The sequence below is a fragment of the Martes martes genome (genome assembly GCF_963455335.1).
Source record: "Martes martes genome assembly, chromosome: 6".
Lineage (NCBI taxonomy): Eukaryota > Metazoa > Chordata > Mammalia > Carnivora > Mustelidae > Martes > Martes martes.
Window position 1 is genome coordinate 123,688,772 of NC_137893.1, and position 21,841 is coordinate 123,710,612.

Below are 21,841 nucleotides of genomic sequence, written 5' to 3' on the forward strand. Positions count from 1 at the left end.
GTTTCATTCTTCTGTACATAGCTGTCCAATTTCCCAGCATCATTTATTGAAGAGACTGTCTTTTTTCCACTGGATATTTTTTCCTATTTTGTCAAATATTAGTTGACCATAGAGTTGAGAGTCCATATCTGGACTCTCTATTCTGTTCCATTGATCTATATGTCTGTTTTTGTGTTAGTACCATGCTGTCTGGTTGACCACAACAAAAAGCAAACCCTTTAGCTATACTTTATCCTCCCACTCCTCCTCTGCAGCCCTAAGGAACATTTCTATTTATGTAAATTTCTGAGTCTGTAAATTCCTTATTCCAGACATGCATATGAATGGAACCATATAATATGTGGTCTTTGTGACTGGCTTCTTTCACATAGTATAATGTTCTTGAGGTGTAAATTGGTCTCTCATTATGGTTTAGTTTCCATTTCCCTGATGCCTAATAAGCTCAATAATCTTTCATGGACTTGTTGGCTATTTGTACATTTTCTTTGGTGAAATATCTATTCAGATCCTTTGCTTATTTTTAATTGGGTTACTTATTTTTATTAATGAATTTTAAGTCTTCTTTATTTAACCTGGATATTAATTTTTATTAGACATATGATTTACAAAATTTTCTCCCACTCTGGTTGTTTTTTCATTTTGTTGTTAATCAGTGCATAAAAATTTTTAATTTTCTTGAAGTCCAATCTATCTATTTTTTTGGTAGTTGTTGTAGTTGCTGATAGTGCTTTTGGTTTCATTTCTAATAATCCTTTGTCAAATACAAAATTATAAAGATTTAGTCCTATGTTTTCTTCTAAGATTTGTATAGTTTTAGTTCTTGTATTTAGGTTTTTACTTCAAATTATTCATTTGCTTTAACTATCCAGTTGTCCCAGATTATTTTTTGAAAAGACTATTTTATTTCTCCTTGAATGGTTTTGAACTTTGTAAAAAATTTGTTGACCATAGATGTGTAAGTTTATTTGTGCATTCCCTATTCTATCATTCATTCATATATATATATATATATATATGTTTCTCCTCATGTCACTACCACATTATTTTGACTACTGTTGCTTTGTATCAAGTCTTAAAACCAGAAAGGGCTTGAGTCCTCCTACTATACTTTTCCTTTTCAGGATTTTTTAACTATTCTAGGTCCCCTGAAATTCAATATGAATTTTACAATTATCTTGTCTGTTTCTACAAAGAAGTCAACTTGAATTTGGATATAAATTGCATTGAATCTGTAGTTCAGTGTGAGGAGTTTTGTCATCTTAAAAATCTAAAGTTTTCCAATCTGAGAATTTTTTTCATTTTTTTTGGATCTTTAATTTCTTTAGCAATATTTTATAAATCTCAGTGAATTTCTTTTGTTACATTTACTCTTATGTGATAAATATGTTTTATAATATGATTGCTATTCTAGCAATATTTAGAACCTCTACCACACTGGATTATTTTTCTTTCTTTTTAATGGTTGGCTTAATTTTTAGTTTCTTAGTAAGTTTGAAGATTATAGTACATTATTTTCTGTATTCATTATACTGTGCATTAGATCTCTACAGCTTATTTACATTGTAAGTTTGTACCCTTAAACAACACCAGTTTTGTCCTGCCACCTCTATCTCCTTATAATCACCATTTTATTCTTTGCTTTTTAAAATGAGTTTGACTTTTTAAGACTTTACATATAAACTATATCATACAATGCTTGCTTTTCTCTGTCTGACTCATCTCATTTAGGAGAATGTGCTTGAGTTCCATCCATGTTGCTGCAAATGGCAGAATATCCTTCCTTCTTATGGCTGAATATTCATGTGTGTGTGTGAGAGAGAGAGAGAGAGAGTGTGTGTCTCACATCATTTGTATCCTTCATTGAGATGGGCATTTAGGCTGTTTCCATATCTTGGCTATCATGAATAATGCTGTAATAAACAGGGGAGTGCATCTATCTTCAAAACCCTATTTTCATTTCTTTTAGGTATATACCCGGGAGTGAAATTGCTACATTATATGATAGATACATTTCTAATTTTTTGAGGACTCTCTATATTGTTTACCATAGTGGTTTCATCAATTTACATTCCCACCAAGAGTATATAAGGGTTCCCTTTGCACTACATCCTTATCTGTACCTGTTGTCCCTTATCTTTTTGATGATAACCTCTCTAACCAGTGTAAGGTGATATCTCATTGTGATTTTGATTTGCATGTTAAAGTTATTCTTAGGTATTTTGTTCTTTTTGATGCTATTTGAATACTATTTTATTTTCCTAATTCCACTTTCAGATTGCTCATTAAATTGTACAGAAATAGGAGCTCCTGGGTAGCTCCATGGGTTAAAGCCTCTGCCTTTAGCTCAGGTCATGATCCCAGGGTACTAGGATCGAGCCCCACATCAGGCTCTCTACTCAGTGGGGAGCCTGCTTCCCCTCTTCCTCTGCCTGCTGCTCTGCCTGCTTGTGATCTCTCCCTGTCAAATAAATAAATAAAGTATTTAAAAAAAATAAATTGTACAGAAATACAGTGGATTTTTGTATGCTGATCTTGCATGCAATATTGCTGAACTCATTCATCACCTTAATAGTTTTTTACTGTGTATAATGAATTAAATACTGAAAAATTAAGCAAAACTGCCTGAATCAAGTTTGTCAAAACTCTGGAAAATCATCAAAATTTTAAGCAACCAAATGAACACTGAATCAAGAAAAGAGCAACTTAGAAAACGACTCAACACAGGCAGGAAGTGAAGGCTAAAGCAGTGCTGTAAACAGCCTGACTGAGCATTACATGAGTCCCCCAGTACAGTGATAATTTGCAAATATTAGTAAAGGTTTTTTTTTTTTTCCTTTTCTTTCTTTTCTTTTCTTTCTTTCTTTCTTTCTTTTTTTTTTTTTTTTTGGGTGGCTTCAGATGTTTAGGGAAGTATCATGAGCTGACCACAAGCTAAAGGGACAGGAATTTCAAAGACTACACATGTTAGAGAATGCCGATTTTACAAAAATAATTTAGAAGAGTTGAGTTTAGAAGAGTGAGTAAAAAGCAACTAGGAGCTATGGAAAGCATCAAAAACAAATCCTGAAAAGGAAAAAAAAGCATCTGATATCCAGGATTAACACATTATGATATTTAAAATATCAGTTTTTCAGGGACACCTGTGTGGCACAGTTGGTTGAGCAATGGTCTCTTGGTTTTGGCTCAAGTCATGATCTGGAGTTGTGAGACTGAGCCCTGCAACAGACTTCACTCTCAGTGCAGAATCTGCTTGAGATTCTCTCTCCCTCTGTCCCTCCCCCTGCATCTCTTTCTCTCTCTCCCTCCCTCCTCTCTCTCTCTCAAATAAATAAACAAATCCTTTAAAAAATTCCATAGTGCCAAGTTTTCAACCAAAAAGTATAAATATGCAAAGAAACAATAAAATATAAGGTCCATTCACAGGAGAAATTTACAGAAGTATTCCCTGAGGAAGCATAGCCTTTGGAAATAGTACACAAAGGCATGAAATCAACTATTAAATAAAATATAAGGGGGCAAAAAGAATATTTTTAAAAATGTGGTCTGAAGTATTCTGGAAATATGGCAGAGTGGGAAGCACCAGGAATATCTCTCCAACTACGCAAATATTACACTGGCATAATCTTTTTGATGTATTTATTTTGGAATTATAGAGACTGTTGAGGCTCTCAATTATGAGGGGAAGGTTTTTAAGTCAATTCTGGTTAATTTCAGATTATAGCACAGTAGCAGTTTCCCATCCCCCACCCCAGCAATACAGCAGGTAGTGTGTTCTAGAGCAGCTGGTATGCTGTATATGTTCCTGGAAAAGTTGGTAGAAAGCTAGTGTATGCAGGATAGGCAAAGAGAGCCTGTCCTCCAAGTATCAGGAGTGTGTGCTCTAATTGTTGTTTGATGTTTCCAATTACAGAGGTACAGACAGATGCAGGCATTCTTGTTGCACTTTTCATTGTTGTAAGGACATTCCTCTCTAACAGAAGTAACTTCCACAGGGATTTAAAAGGATGGCACCTGCCTCTCTCCATTTTTTCTATTTTTTCCCCCTTTGGGGAGTCACGCATTAAAGACTAGGACATTAAAAATCACAGCATATACGGGAAAGTTATAAAGTGACCACACATGCCTAGAGAAAGGCTCAGAAAAGACTTGAGTAGACCTTAATCTTAGGCCTCAGGCTTATCTAATCTGCATAGTAATGGCCTACAAATTTAAATAAATAAACGAACAAACAAATAATAACAAAAAAGAGCAAACATCAAGGAAGGGAAAGAATCTGATTTTCAGAGTTACCACATTACTAAATTCAAACAGCCAATGTTCAACAAAAGATCACAAGGCATACCAAGAAACAGGAAATATGGACCATATAAAGGGAAAAATAAATCAATAGAAACTGTTTCTAAGTAACACCAAATGGCAGATATACCAGAGAAAGGATTTAAAACAACTGCCTCAAAGATGCTCAAAGAGTTAAAGAAAATGTGGAATAAGTCAAGAAAATCATGAATGAACAAAATGGAAATATTAATAAAAATCTAGAAAACATAAAAATAAACCAGAAGAAATTCTGAACCTGAAACTACAATAACTGGAATAAAAATTTACTTCAGGGTTTCAAAAGCAGATTTGAGAAGGCAGAAGAAGAAAGAATCGACCAACTTGAAAATAGAAAAATGAAAATCAAACTACAGTGAGACATCACCTCACACCTGTCAGAATGGGTAAAATCAACAAAAAGGAGCAACAGATATTGACGAGGATGCAGAGAAAGGGAAACCTCTTGCCTTGTGGGTGGGTTGCAGCCACTCTGGAAAACAGTATAGAGGTTTCTCAAAAAGTTCAAAATAGAACTACCCTATGATACAGCAATTGCACTACTGGGTATATACCTAAAGGATACAAAAATACAGATTTAAAGGGAGTACACGCACCCTGATGTTCATTGCAGCATATCAGCAATAGCCAAATTATGGAAAGTGCTCAAATGTTCATCGACCGATGAATGGATAAAGAATTTGTGGTGTGTGTGTGTGTGTGTGTGTGTGTGTGTGTGACATATACACAGTAGAATATTACTCAGTCACCAAAGAGAATGCAATCTTGTCATTTGCAACAATGTGGATGGAACTAGAGGATATTATGCTAAGTGAAATAAATCAGAGAAAGACAAATACCATATGATCTCACTCATATGTGGAATTTAAGAAACAATACAGATAAATATATGGGAGGGGTGAAAAAGAGAGAGAGGGAAACAAACCATAATAAGAGACTCTTAAAGACAGAGAGCAAACTGAGGATAAATGGAATGAGGTGGGTGGGAGATGGGGGATGGGTATTAAGGAGGGCTCTTTTGTTGAGCACTGGGTGTTGTATGTAAGTGATGAATCACTGAATTCTACTCCTAAAACCAATATTGCACTATATGTGAACTAACTAGAATTTAAATAAAAATTTGAAGAAAAAAATTAGTCAAAAATCCAGTATTACCATAATTTGGGTTTCTAACTCCACATGTTGTTTTCTATGTAATTTAATAGACTGATATATTTAAAAGAACTATTAGTTTATGATCTGAGGTAAACAATATATAAAGGTGTAATTTTGGTGACATCCACAAACAAAAGTATGAGAACAGAAATGTAAAGGAGCAGAGTTTTTGTTTGTTATTAAAGTTAAGCTGGAATAAATTTAAATGAGAGTATTCTAGCACTTGCCAGCTCAGTTGTGGTCCACCTGCTATGTGGTTAGGGTCGGGTGTGGGGCATTTTCCCAGCCTGCTTATGGTACAAGGTGGGCAGACCATGACTTCTGGTGAAACTAGGCTAGAAGGAAGGTACCAAAAATGGTGCCTGGCAGCTCTGTCATTTCCAAGTTAGGATAAGATTGCAAAAATGGCATCCACTAGTGCTTCTGTCCCCAGATGAAACCCCTGCAGGTTTCTGCCTCTCTGGCAGCCACTTTAAAATTAGTAAGTGGGTGTCCCTCAATTATCGTCTAAATGCTTTTCAATCTGCTTCATCTGCACTGGATCTCAGGGCATGCCCTTTAACAGTGGGATCTCCATTCCCTATAGTTCAATGATTCTCCAAGTATTAAGCCCCATTGATCTTCAAAACCAAATGTTTTGGGGGCTCATTTTTTCCAATGCCAAACTGTAGGGTGAGGGATATCTTAGAGGGGGCACAATTCCTTCACTCTCTGAGAAAGAGTTTCATATTTCATGGATCCCTCTTAATTGTGGGGTAACTGCATCTCTGTGAGGACTCAAGCAAGGCTGTGTTTCTGCCTCTCCTACACTTTTCAATGTGTCTCTTTTGTTGTGGAGTCACTATTCATATGAATGGAGTCACATTCATTCACACTTCTCAGGTCCTTTTCAGAAGAAAATTACTCCATATGTAACTGAGAACTTATTGTGTCCATGGGAGAGGGTGAGGTCAGGGTTTTACTATACCATCATGTTGAACCCCCTCCATCCAGCAATTTTGTATTAGAGTCTAGATATTGAGAATTTTACATTACTTGATACTGAATTTTATTATTTTTAAAATATACGTGTAGTCTTTGTCCTAGAACACAATTACATTGCTTGGAATCAGTTTGGGTTTATTGATATTTTCACTTAAGTTAAGGTGGATCCAGAATATCTTCAGTGTTTAGGACTGAAGTGAGCCTTTTAGAACAATATTCTTCTGAGAGCTTCATTTGGTTGCCGAAATATGAGCAGTTCTCAGGCTGGTAGGAGCCCTGCATTTGCTCTGAGGATTGCTCCCCTACTCTTTCCATTGGTGTAGCCCAGCATGGCTGGTTTTCTCACATGTATGTGCAGATCACTATGAAGGCAGACTTGAGGAGGTGTGTTTACTTTCTGGCATTTGACTTTACAAATTCCAATTGTTTAAGTCCTTATTCATCCATCATGGCTGAAAATTGAACTCTAAAACATGGTTCTACCATACAGAGGAATATTGCATGGTTCCATAAAAAGAAGGAGGATGCTCTTCAGTGGGAATATTGAACAATCTCCAAGGTCTGCTATTAAGTGTAAAAGAGCAAGTTTCACGAATTGATCAAAGAAGGAAAATGGGAATATAGTATCATATTTTCTTGTATTTACAAAAAAAAATGTCCAGGATGTTTATAAAAAACTTACCAAATGTGGGTAAATCTGGGTGTGTAGGTGGGAAAATGTATTGAGGCAGGGTAAAATATGAATTTCCACTTTATGCTATTTGGCATTGTTTTGATTCTTTGATACCTATAAATGCATTATGAAGTCATTTTTTTTAAATCAATATTGCTGGTTATCATATGGAAAAGAGTGAAATCATATGGAAAAGAGTGAAAGTGATTTTTTTATATCACACCACCTAAAAATCAATTCCAGGTAGAATATGAGGGGCGCCTGGGTGGCTCAGTTGTTAAGTGTCTGCCTTCTGCTCGGCTCAGGTCATGATCCCGGGGTTGAGGGATCGAGACCCCTTTGGGCTCCCTGCTCAGTGGGAGGCCTGGTTCTCCCTCTCCTACTTCCCCTGCCTGTGTTCCCTCTCTTGCTGTGTCTCTCACTGCCAAATAAATAAATAATATCTTTTAAAAAAATCAATAAATATGAAAGACAAATTTATAAAAATTTTAGAAGATTATAGAGGAAAATATCTTTCCAAGCTCAGAACAGAGACAGATTTATTATAAAAAACAAAAACGCACAAATAGTAAATTAAACACCTGATAAATTAGACCATGTTAAAATTTAATATTAACTTAATCGATTTAATTATGTTGATTGAAAGACAATAGAAAATGAGGGAGAAAAAACTGGAAGAAAATTATTTTTATTACTAATAAAGAGTTTGTGAATAGAATATACAAAGAACTCCTATGAATTTACAATAAAAGACAAACAGAGAAGGAAGCAAGATGGCTGCCCTTTAGGATTTGTTAGAAAGGAGACCCGACTGCAACTGCTGGATTGCTGCAAGGCTGAGGGACGAGAACAAGGCTGGCCAACATCATCATCAAACCCTCTCAAGATTGTCTACTTGCCCCTGCTCCTGTTGAGTTACCACACTTGGAAGCAGGAGATGGGCTCAGCAGCAGCCAACAGGCCATGATCCAGGAGGAGCAGTAATGGATAGAGCTGCTGGAGAGGCCGAAGGAGAGGAAGAGAGACTGGGAATGACTGGTTAGAGGAACCTTTAAAACACATACATTTGTGGAGGAGTCAAGATGGCGGAGGAGTAGCAGGCTGAGACGACATCGGGTAGCAGGAGATCAGCTAGACAGCTTATCTAACCATTGTGAACACCTACAAATCCTGGGTGTGTTACATAAACAATGAATTTTGGAACACTGAAAAAAATAAAATTTCAAAAGGAGAAAAAAATCTAAGAACTTCCACTAATTTTTAGAAAGAGCTGTATATTTTAACCTACTCCCCACCTCCACCCTTCATAACAAGTATCAATAATGGGTTTTCCTGGGTATGCCTGTATCATCCTTCATTTAGAATTGGCTTTGGGATACGATTTAAAGAGATGCACTCATAACCCCCTACATACATAGAATGTCCAGTCCTGCCACAGCCCCTTGCAGGCTTGTCATTGTGGCCGTTGGCTCTTTCTGTGGCCATAAACCAGTAGTGGGAGACATCTAGATCATTACAGGTCACCTACACAGGTGACAGGTTTCATACAAATGAGTTAAAGGTAGTTCCTTTGGTGCTTCCTGAGACAAACCTGAAATGTGAAGAAGAAACTAATGACTCTACTTCTAGTCAACAAGTATTTGCAAACATGGTGAAAGTGTCAAGAAGACTGGGTGGAAGTTAAGAATTCAGTAGATCTTGAACAATTCATATGGGACAGTCCAGGTTTTTTTCAACTGTAAGATTTTCTCGGTTTCTTATAGTTAATATTTTTTGTAAAGGGGAAACCTGAGAGAAGCTTTTGATGGCCCCTTTAGTGAAGTCCTAACCCTAAGCTGGGAAACAGAGAAACATGATCCCCTAGGGGAGGGCACTGCTTATGCCTGAGCTATCCATTTCTATGCCCAGCTGAGTCAGAAACATTTGTTAGCATGACTTTTTGAAGTCTGTTCAGAGTAAAGTTGTACCGAATGTCTTTTTGTGCTGTGTTTTCTGGCCTGGCTTATACTGTTTTCTGGGAAGCTCTTCACTGACAATAGAATTGCTTTACAGAAATGATCAAAGAAACCATCTTAAATTGTGCCATCTTTAATTCTGAGCAGCAATACTAAGCCTTCCAGCCCCAGCTATTGTGTGAAACTATAAATAGTACCCTATCCCTTTGCTCACCTTGCTCTTAATTCTGATCTTATTTACTTTTCAGAAACAAGCACTTGACAATAATGGCCAGAATTCTGTGCTGCTTATATTGGTAGAAAATCCTTTTATTTTAGTATGTAAAATATAGGTTTGCCTCTTTACTGAAATGTTAATTTTTTTCAAGAACATTTAATGTTTTTAGAGCTCAAGAGGGGAAAAGCTGAAAGTAAAAATGCCCCTGGAATAAACTGTGTGGCAGGCACAATGATTACCAGGGTCCATAACATGGTTTCACCTTAAACTTCTGGTTTTATACATAAGGTATACAAAGATGCATAACTACATGCCTTCATCACTGGTCCTATAAATTTCTGTGACACTGTATTTCTGTCCGAAAATATTTTTTATCAATCACCACTCCAAATAAGTCTTTGTAACAATTGGGCAAGTTTGTCTTTACCTTACATTAGACATGGGGAGTACACATTAAACTCATTATTCATGTGCTCTCTGCTAATATTGGTAGAAAATCCTTTTGTTTCAGTATATATGGGTCTCTAGGATTGCCCCTGCTAATCTTGCTCCCATCCTTTTAAAAAGAAAACAAACAAGCAAACAAACAAATAAAAAGCCTGCTACTAACTTTTTAAAAGAGCTCTATGATATTTTAACCTACTCCCCTGCCCCCACCTTTCATTTAGAAAATGTACTATTTTTTACTTTTTTTTTCAAGATTATTTATTTTATAGAGAAGAAGAGTCAGCATGAGGAAGAGGGGGAGATGGAGATAGAATCTCAAGCAGATTCTGTGCTGAGTGCAGACCCTGATGCAGGGCTCAGTCCTAGGACCCTGAGATCACCACCTGAGCAGAAACCAAGAGTCAGAGGCTTAACTGACTGTGCCACCTATAACCACCCATTTTTACCTTTTTTTTTTTTAAGTAAATTTTACTTAGTTAACATATGGTGCAATATTGGTTTCTGGAGTAGAATTCAGTGATTCATCACTTACACACAACACCCAGTGCTCATCACAAGTGCCTTCCTCAATACTCTTTACTTATCTATCCCATTTTTCCCCACCCACATCTCTCCATCAACCTTCAGTTTGTTTGTTCTTTATCATTAAGAGTCTCTTCTGTTTTTTTTTCCTCTCTCCTTTCCACCCCCCTTCCCGTATGTTTATCTGTTTTCTAAAAAATGTATTATTTTTATTGCAAGTCTCTCTCAGTAGCATTCTATCTGTGCTGTTCCAAGGTACAGTGACATTGGATTAGACACAAGGTTATGATGACAAAGTTTCCACTCTGTGAGTTCAATGTGGTTAGATCATTTGTGGGACCAATCTACATAATCAGTTGACCCCCTTCAGATGAGTCAAACTCCTTTTTCTGAATCACTGTGAGGAACTTTTCTGGGTCTGCACCTCTCATTTTATCAGGAACAACATTAAGGGAGGAAGGCCCAAATCTGTGTTTTCATAGCCTCCCATCCACCTCTGGCGATTTGATCTCTCCATTCTAGCTAGATATGTATCTGTGAGCCTCTCTCTTGACAAAGCAATCAGTAGGTTCTTTCAAGTCTCATCTGATTCTGGGCCCATTCTATCAAGTTCTGTCAGGGGAGAAATTCCAAAATAATTCCTCAAAACAAAAAACCAACAACAACCTTCTTAAACAAAAGATAAATATATGCCAGTTGCATTAGTGTGGGGATAAGAAAAGTGAAATAGGAGGAAGAGGGTCAAGGTCCCTGGATAATCACTCTGCAGAGTTAGGGACCTATATCCTACCTGAATGTCAAATGGGACCCACATTAAGTAAGTACTTATGAATTACTTATTTACTCTTCTTAAGTAATAGGCCCAGTGTTACTAAGAATACCTCACATGGCCATTCAGATTCTTTGTTGCCCTACAATTTGGTTGTGCCAAAAAACTGATTAAAAAAACTAGGCTACTGGAGGTTAAGGGTACTTTTGTCAAATAGCTGGCATTGCTTCATTTACTATACTGGATAGGACCCTGCTCTGTGTTCATGGTGGGGAGGAAGCTTTGGGAAGGACCACCATGGCTTCCCTAACATTCTTGTGTTCATGGATCAGTTGAAGCTTTGAAAACATACAGATTTCTTCTGAGGTCAAAATTGGCAGCATCAAAACCTTCTGAGGTGATCTCTACTGCTGTTTTCAAAAGATTAGAAAGGAAAGATTTTGTCTTCATATAAGGTGTCTAGTCATTTGGTTCCAGACCAATGATGCTTGCATAAGCATCTGAGATTTAGCTGGCTCCCACCTCACTCAGAATCTTTTGATGTTTACCACGACCCCCACTAACCATGGCATGGCATGCACTAACCTAAACTCCACAATGAAACCCAAACAAGCAGTGATTGGGTCTAGAGCCCAGAATGTTGGGCCAAGATTCTAAAAAGCAAACTGTGTTCTCAATAATCTGTGTTACTAAATAAGCTTCATCTATAAAAGAGGGCAGTGAAACTTGAAACCCAGCTGCTCAGACACATGTTTGCAACTGTGGCCTCTAGGCTCAAATCATTTTCAGAACAGTATGTATTTTACCCTATGTTGATAGTTATTTAAGTTCAACTCCTGAGAATTACATAAGACAATTGTTCTATAGCCCACAATTATTATTTCCAAGTTTATGGCAAATTATGTCTCACATCATCCACATTAGTGAACTTGGTCTCTAAAATACGGAAAAATGTAGTGAATATCTCCCCTTTGTTCCAGGCATAATTTTTAGCCATGGAAGTAAATACATGCTCTGAGTTAAAATCAAATCATGTATAGGATATAAAACAAATCTGACCATCTCACTTTTTCCCCCTGTGTACCCTAATTTCATTAAAAAAATGTATGTTGCTTGAGAAAAATGCATTCTAGATACATATTCTTAACTTGCATATTCTTTTGGATTAGGGAAATGACATATAGTTTATAGGATAACCTGGAAGAATGGGGCTTTTGAGCAAAACTCAAGCATTACATCTGGAGGTCACAAATTAAACCCAGTACATGATGCTTCATGCTGAAAAATATTGAAAAAAAACAAAAGTTTTACCTTGCCCCTTTGCATATAAACTTAAAACATGGACAAAGAAAGATCCAAGAATTGGGAAGGACAAATTAAGAAGAAAAACACTGGGACTGGAAGAATGGTCAACCGTCTTCTCCAAAACTTCAGTTACCCCTTCTGTGAGTCAGTGGGCACCCACCAATTCACCCTTTTCCTCCTCACCTTAAGCTTTTGCTTAGAAGATAAAGTTTTCTTTAAAACAATGCCTCCATGCCAAAAGGAGCAACTAGGAGATTAGAAATACTACAAGCACATATTTATTTGTTATGATCATAATATATCTTTGGTATTTTTCTCTGCTACTGACCAAGACTAGTGTGCAAAGCACATTAGACTCTATAAGAGAAAATAGTATTTTAAAAAATTTACTAGGCACCAAAAGCATTATATTATCATATTATATCAAAAGCTTATTTAGGTTCTATAGTTTTTGTCTGGATTTAAATTTTTTTAACATTTAATTTTGAAAGTTTTTCAGGTTTCCAAAATTTGCAAAAATAAGATGAGAAAGTGTCATTTATTCTTCATCCAGCTTCCCCAAACATTAAGACCTTATATAACCATAGCACAATGATCAAAGTAAGCAAATCAACAATGATACAACACCATATCTAATCTAAATCTTTAGTCCCATTTTACCCTTTTTCTTGTCCAAGGTCCAGTCCAGGATAACACACTGCCTTTAGATGTTATGTCTGCTCAGTCTCCTCTAGTCTAGGACAGTTTCTCAGTTTCTTTGTCTTTCATGACAAGGACACTTCTGAAGTTATGTTTTAGAATGTTCCTTGGCGGGACGCCTGGGTGGCTCAGTGGGTTGAGCCGCTGCCTTCAGCTCGGGTCATGATCCCAGCGTCCTGGGATCGAGTCCCACATTGGGTTCCTTGTCCAGCAGGGAGCCTGCTTTTCTCTCTGCCTCTGTCTGCCACTCTGCCTGCTTGTGCTCTCTCTCTGACCGAAAAAAAAAAAAAATCTTAGAATGTTCCTTGGGTTAGATTTATCTTCTGATTTGTGGGTTATCTCAGGAGAAGTTATGGTTCTAAGAATTGACATTTCCAGATGACATACCTACAGAGTAAGCCCAGTCCCTCTAGGATGTGGCCTTGGAATGCAATTGCATGTGGCCAGCTGCCTCCTGTTTTGGGCTTGGGGAACATAAGAGCAAGAGGAGATGCTACAGATCACCTGCCCGATCTCTTCCACCCAGTCTTCTTTCCCATTGGTCTCCCTCTCTCTCAGTGTGTAAACTTGTTTCAAACTCCCACTCAAGGATGTCTCTTGCCTGGCCCTTCTAGCCACAAATCCCATTCTTTTCCTTTCTTTCAAGGTTAAACTTATTAAAGAAAAGCAGTGTATATTTGCAGCCCTCAGCTCTGCACCTTCCATTCATACTTTGGCCGTTTCCTTAGTTGTCCTATCTGGAGGCACCTTGATTCATTCACATGTTCATACCATTTCTTAGTGCTCCCTCCCTCTGCTCTATCTTGGTGACAGAGCCTTCTCTGGGATCCTCCTGTCTTGGAGGTTTCTTCACATCTTCCTTAGGCTACTTTTCTCTGCCTCATCTTAAAATATTAATCCCTGGGAAAGGTGCTCCTTCTCTGCTCTATATATGTTCTTCTAGGGGTGGGAATTACTTCAGCCTTTCCCACAAAGAGGAATTCTTGTAAGAACTCTTACAGATCTCTCCTAACTTACTGTTCCTTTAGAAGGGAAACTTCTCTAATAATGAGGTCTCCTCATATGAGTAACACAACCCTACCGGACCTGCCTCTTCTCCTCTTCCTTCTCCCAACAACAAGGCAAGGGTGGGAACCCCCACCCATGAATACTTGAGTGATGGAAGTTGAGAGTATGTTACAGAAAACATTATTGCCACTGGCATGCCAGCATCATACCCAGGAAGGGGACCCTTACACTCCAATCCCGTTTCACTGGAGAGGTTGGTCCTGGTGCATCTGGCTGGCCATTCACAACACTGATACATGTACCCTTATGTGACTACTGATCCCTGGCTTGATGGTCACTGGTTGTAGTTCAGAATGCAGCACAGCCCCAAACACCCAGAGTTCCATCCCTCTAAAACCCTCCTTTTATTCTATAACAGAGCTCTTCACCAAGGATCTCAACCAGGATCCTGACTTGACTTTATGGAGCATCTGAGTGCTGAGACAGATCCAGGTGCTCTCTGAGCTCCAGATCTGTAATTTCAACTCCAGGGCAGATATATCTACAGGAATGTCCCACAGGGGTCTCACACTCAACCTGTAAAAAGCCAAATTTATTGTGTAGAGTTCTTCTGTTCACAAGTGTGTAAAACACAAGTCTATCAACTAGGAAGAGAAGAAAAATATTTTGCAAAGACATCTAGGCTTCTGCTTAACTGTTGGAGAGTTTGGGGTTAGGCCTCTTAAGCACAGTTAGGAATCTCTCTCTCACACCCTCCCCCTCCACGGCCTCCCTTCCACTTTTTTCCTGTGTGTTGGCTTCATGTTCTTTTGTTGCATACCAACATCCTCAAGAAAGTGAGGGGAACACGCAAAGCTAAGGCTGGATTGACTCTCTTCCCTAGTTCTGGCTTCAAAAAATTCCAGGAGGAACTCTTCTCTAGAGATGAACAATGACCCAAGCCATGGTCAATCAGTTATAAGTAAAGGAACAGAGTAGTGGACACAGATGTCACTGAGACCAGCTCTGCACTTCAGAGGAGTTTCTCTCATCCAGAAAACCAGCTCATGGGTGCCAACTACACAAGTCATCATCTTTCTTTTCAAACCTGATTCCAAATTGTGCTGGGTTTAATACTGTCTATAAGCTAATAAATGCAAAATTCATAGCTTCAACTCTATCTGTCAAAATGACCTCTCTTTAGATCTCTTATAGGCACTTCAGCACTTAGAGGTAGAAAACTGACCCACTGAATTCTCCCATCTCCATATCTAACTGTCATCAAGTTTTGCCAGTTTTACCTCCAAAAGGCACCCAAAGCCCTTAACTTCTCTCCAAGCCCACCCTAACCCATCACATAATTTAAGTCATCATCATCCCTATTCTTGACGAATTCAATGACCTTTTCAATTATCTTGCTGGGTTCATTCTTGTTTTACTACAATCCATCCCCCACACAGCTTTAATGTTACTTTTGAAGTATACAAATCAAATAACTTCTCATCATGCTTTAGGGAAAATCCAGCTCCTTACCAAAGACTGCAGACCCCTATGGTGATCAAAATTCTGCCTGCTTCTTGGACTCCCTCACTCCCCTGCATACTGAAAGATCCTCACATACCCCCACCCACCAAGCCCACAATGTTCCAGTCACACTGGCTTTGTGCCTGCTCTTGCCAAGCTAGTTTCCAATCTTTGCGTCTTTCTTTCTGCTGCCATGCTTTCCTTGGGTTTTTTTCACCTTCATGATTCAGCATTAGTTACTTTTTATATGTCACCATCTATTTTTGCTTATAACAGTTGTTTCTAACAGGAATTAAATTTGCACCATTTGTTTACATGTTTTCTGTCTCACCATTGCTTTGAGATTTGGAACGAAAATATAGATAAAAGAAAAAAAAGAGAAGGGAATAGCCAAGGAAGAGAAAGTAAAATGAAGGCGGTCCCAGAAAGGGTTTTCGTTGTTTGTTTACTATTTTTTTTAATGTTTAATTTTTTATTAACATATAACGTATTATTAGCCCCAGGGGTACAGGTTTGTGAATCACCAGGTTTACACACTTCACAGCACATACCCTCCCCAATGACCATAAACCAAACACCTTCTCTCTACCCCACTTCCCTCAGCAACACTCAGTTTGTTTTGTGAGATTAAGAGTCTCTTATGGATTATCTTCCTCCTGATCCCATCATGATTCATTTATTCCTTTCCTACCCCCCAAGCCCCCCATGTTGCCTATCAACTTCCTCATATAGGGAAATCATATGATAATTGTCTTTCTCTGATTGACTTATTTCGCTCAGCATAATACCCTTTATTTCGACCCATGTCATTGCAAAAGACAAGATTTCATTTCTTTGTATGGCTGCATAGTATTCCATTGTATATATATACCACCTCTTCTTTATCTATTCATTTGTTGATGGACACCTAGGTTCTTGCCATAGTTTAGCTATTGTGAACATTGTTGCTATAAACCTTCAGGTGCACGTGCCCCCTTCGGATCACTACATTTGAATCCTTAGGGTAAATACCCAGTAGTCCCAATGCTGGGGCGTAGGGTAGCTCTATTTTCAACTTTTTGAGGAACCTCCATACTGTTTTCCAGAGTGGTTGCACCAGTTTGCATTCCCACCGCAGTGTAGGAGGTTTCCTCTTCCTCTCCAACCTCACCAGCATCTGTCATTTCCTGACTTCTAATTTTAGCCATTCTGACTGGTGTGAGGTGGGATCTCATTGTGGTTTTGATTTGTATTTCCCTGATGCCGAGTGTTGTGGAGCACTTTTTGCCATCTTTGTTGGCCATCTGGATGTCTTCTTTGCAGAAATGTCTGTTCATGTCCTCTGCCCATTTCTTGATTGGATTATTTGTTCTTTGGGGGTTGAGTTTGCTAAGCTCTTTATAGATTTTGGATACTAGCCCTTTATCTGCTATGTCGTTTGCAAATATCTTCTCCCATTCTGTCAGTTGTCTTTTGGTTTTGTTGACTGTATTCTTTGTTGTGCAAAAGCTTTTGATCTTGATGAAGTCCCAGTAGCTCATTTTTGCCCTTGCTTCCCTTGCCTTCGGTGATGTTTCTAGGAAGAAGTTGCTGTGGCTGAGGACGAAGAGGTTACTCCCTGTGTTCTCCTCAAGGATTTTGATAGATTCCTTTCTCACATTGAGGTCCTTTATCCGTTTTGAGTCTATTTTTGTGTGTGGTGTAAGGAAGTGGTCCAGTTTCATTTTTCTGCATGTGGCTGTCCCATTTCCCAACACCATTTGTTGAAAAGACTTTTTTTTTTTTCCATTGGACATTCTTTCCTGATTTGTTGAAGATTGGTTGACCATAAAGTTGAGGGTCTATTTCTGGGCTTTCGATTCTGTTCCATTGATCTATGTGTCTGTTTTTGTGCCAGTACCATACTGTCTGATGGTGACAGTTTTGTAATAGAGCTTAAAGTCTGGAATTGTGATGCCACCAACTTTGACTTTCTTTTTCAACATTTCTCTGGCTATTGGAGGTCTTTCTGGTTCCATATAAATTTTAGGATTATTTGCTCCATTTCTTTGAAAAACATGAATGGTATTTTGATGGGGATTGCATTAGGTAGCTTCAGGTAGCATAGACATTTTCACAATATTTGTTCTTCCAATCCATGAGAATGGAACAGTTTTCCATTTCTTTGTATCTTCCTCAATTTCATTCATGAGTACTTTATAGTTTTCTGAGTACAGATTCTTTGCCTCTTTGGTTAGGTTTGTTCCTAGGTATCTTATGGTTTGGGGTGCAATTGTAAATGGGACTGAGTCCTTAATTTCTCTTTCTTCTGTCTTGCTGTTGGTGTATATAAATGCAACTGATTTCTGTTCATTGATTTTATATCCTGACACTTTACTGAATTCCTATACAAGTTCTAGCAGATTTGGAATGGAGCCTTTGGGTTTTCCAAATAAAGTATCAGATCACTGGCAAAGAGTGAGAGTTTGACTTCTTCTTTGCTGATTTGGATGCCTTTAATTTCTTTTTGTTGTCTGATTGCTGAGCCTAAGACTTTTAGTACTATGTTGAATAGCAGTGGTGATAATGGACATCCCTGCCATATTCCTGACCTTAGTGGAAAAGTTCTCAGTTTTTCGCCACTGAGAATGATATTCACTGTGGGTTTTTCATAGATGGCTTCGATGATATTGGGGTATGTACCCTCTATCCCTACACATTGAAGAGTTTTGATCAAGAAGGGATGCTGTACTCCGTCAAATGCTTTTTCAGCATTTGTTGAGAGTATCACATGGTTCTTGTTCTTTCTTTTATTAATGTATTGTATCACATTGATTGATTTGCAGATGTTGAACCAACCTTGCAGCCCAGAAATAAATCCCACTTGGTCATGGCGAATAATTCTTTTAATGTGCTGTTGGATCCTATTGGCTAGTATTTTGGTGAGAATTTTTGCATCTGTGTTCATCAAGGATATTGGTCTGTAATTCCCTTTTTTGATGAGGTCTTTGTCTGGTTTTGGGATCAAGGTAATGCTGGCCTCATAAAATGAGTTTGGAAGTTTTCCTTCCATTTTTATTTTTTGGAACAGTTTCAAGAAAATAGGAATTAATTCTTCTTTAGATGTTTGGTAGAATTCCCCTGGGAAGCTGTCTGGCCCAGGGCTCTTGTTTGTTTGGAGATTTTTGATGACTGCTTCAATCTCCTTACTGGTTATGGGTCTCTTCAGGTTTTCTATTTCTTCCTGGTTCAGTTGTGGTAGTTTGTATGTCTCTAGGAATGCATCCATTTCTTCCAGACTGTCAAATTTGCTGGCATATAGTTGCTCATAATATGTTCTTATAATTGTTTGTATTTCTTTGGTGTTGGTTAGGATCTCTCCTCTTTCATTCATGATTTTCTTTATTTGGGTGCTTTCTATTTTCTTTTTGATAAGTCTGGCCAGGGGTTTATCAATCTTATTAATTCTTTCAAAGAACCAGCTCCTAGTTTTGTTGATTTGTTCTACTGGTTTTTTGGTTTCTATTTCATTGATTTCTGCTCTGATCTTTACTATTTCTCTTCTCCTGCTGGGTTTAGGCTTTCTTTGTTGTTCTTTCTCCAGCTCCTTTAGGTGTAGGGTTAGGTTGTGTATTGGAGACCTTTCTTGTTTCTTGAGAAAATCTTGTATTGCTATATATTTTCCTCTCGGGACTGCCTTTGCTGTGTCCCACAGATTTTGAACAGTTGTGTTTTCATTTTCATTTGTTTCCATGAATTTTTTCAATTCTTCTTTAATTTCCTGGTTAACCCATTCGTTCTTTAGTAGGATGCTCTTTAGCCTCCATGTATTTGGGTTCTTTCCAAATTTCCTCTTGTGATTAAGTTCTAGCTTCAGAGCATTGTGGTCTGAAAATACGCAGGGAATGATCCCAGTCTTTTGGTACTGGTTGAGACCTGATTTGTGACCCAGGATGTGATCTCTTCTGGAGAATGTCCAGGTGCACTAGGGAAAAGTGTGTATTCTGTTTCTATTGGATGGAATGTTCTGGATATATCTGTTATGTCCATCTGGTCCTTTATTTCTTTATTGATCTCTTGCTTAGATGATTTGTCCATTTCAGGGAGGGGGGTGTTAAAGTCTCCTACTATTGCTATATTATTGTCAATGTGTTTCTTTGATTTTGTTATTAATCAGTTTATATAGTTGGCTGCTTCCATGTTAGGGGCATAGATATTTAAAATGGTTAGATCTTCCTGTTGGACAGACCCTTGAGCGTGATATAGTGTCCTTCCTCATCTCTTATTGTAGTCTTTGGCTTAAAATCTAATTGATCTGATATAAGGATTGCCACACCAGCTTTCTTCTGATGTCCATTAGCATGGTAAATAGTTTTCCACCCCCTCACTTTAAATCTGGAGGTGTCTTTGTGTCTAAAATGAGTTTCTTGTAGGCAGCATATTGATGGGTTTTGTTTTTTTATCCATTCTGATACCCTGTGTCTTTTGATTGGGGCATTGAGCCCATTTACATTCAGGGTAACTATTGAGAGATATGAATTTATTGCCATTGTATTGCCTTTAAGGTGACTGTTACTGTATATTGTCTCTGTTTCTTTCTGATCTACTCCTTTTAGGGTCTCTCTTTGCTTAGAGGAGCCCTTTCAATATTTCCTGTAGAGCTGTTTTGGTATTTACAAATTCTTTTAGCTTTTGTTTGTCCTGGAAGCTTTTTATCTCTCCTTCTATTTTCAATGGTAGCCTAGCTGGATATAGTATTCTTGGCTGCATGTTTTTCTCATTTAGTGCTCTGAATATATCATACCAGTTCTTTCTTGCCTGCCAGGTCTCTGTAGATAAGTCTTCTGTCAATCTAATATTTTTACCATTGTATGTTACAGACTTCTTGTCCCAGGCTGCTTTCAAGATTTTCTCTCTGTCACTAAGACTTGTAAGTTTTACTATTAGATGATGGGGTGTGGACCTATTCTTATTGATTTTGAGGGGGGTTCTCTGCACCTCCTGGATTTTGATGTTTGTTTCCTTTGCCATATTAGAGAAATTCTCTACAATAATTCACTCCAATATACTTTCTGGTCCCCTCTCTTTCTTCTTCTGGAATCTCAATTATTCTAATATTGTTTCATCTTATGGTATCAGTTATCTCTCATATTCTCCTGTCATGGTCCAGTAGTTGTTTGTCTCTCTTTTGCTCAGCTTCTTTATTCTCTGTCATTTGGTCTTCTATATCATTAATTCTCTCTTTTGCCTCATTTACTCTAGCAGTAAGAGACTCCATTTTTCATTTCACTTCAGTAATAGCTTTTTTTTATTTCAGCTTGGTTAGCGTTTAGTTCTTCTATTTCTCCAGACAGGGTTTCTCTAATATCTTCCATGCCTAGCACCTGGGGAATCATCATTCTGAACTCTGGATCTGACATATTACCAATGTCTGTATTGATGAGGTCCCTAGCCTTTGGTACTGCCTCTTGTTCTTTTTTTTCCCTGATGAGTTTTTCCACCTTGTCATTTTATTCATATAAGAATATATGAAAGAGAGAATAAAATACTAAAAGGGTGGCAAAGACCCCAGAAAAGTGTGCATTAACCAAATCAGAAGAGACCCCAAATTATGGGGAGAAGAAAGGGGTTGAACAGAAGCTCAAAAAAATTTAAAATATATACATATATATATTAGACTGGTGAATAGAACAGAGCCACCCACTTGATTTTGGGTGTATTTTGGTCTCTTAGAAGAAACTACCTCCCAAAATTTTAAGGAAAGAAAAAAATTATATACAAATATATAGACACACACACACACACACACACACATATATATACACACACACACATATATACACAAAAATAAAGATAAACATGATGAAGGGATGGAATATGACTGTAAAGATGAAAATTTAAAAAGAAATTCTAAAAAAGGAGTTGATAAGATAAGTGGTTGGGAAAAGAAAGAAAAAGAAAGTGGAGAGAATTTTCTCAGGCTGGAGACTAGAAGAAAACCTGTGCTAGATATAGGGTATATTTTGATCTATTAGAAGAAATTATATCCCAAAATTTTTTAGAAGAAAAAACCCATATGTATACAAAAAATAAAGTTAAATACAATGAAGAATAAAATATGAGTATAAAAGCAAAGGTTCAAAAAGTTTTTTTTTTAATGAAAGGTATTAAGATAAACTAGTTAGAAATGTTAAAAGAGGAAAGTGTAAATGTTAAAAAAATTAGAATAAGACAAAAATAAAATAAAAATTAATAATTAACTTTGCAAGACTAAAGTATCATGGAGAGAAAGCCATGAATTTCATGCTTTG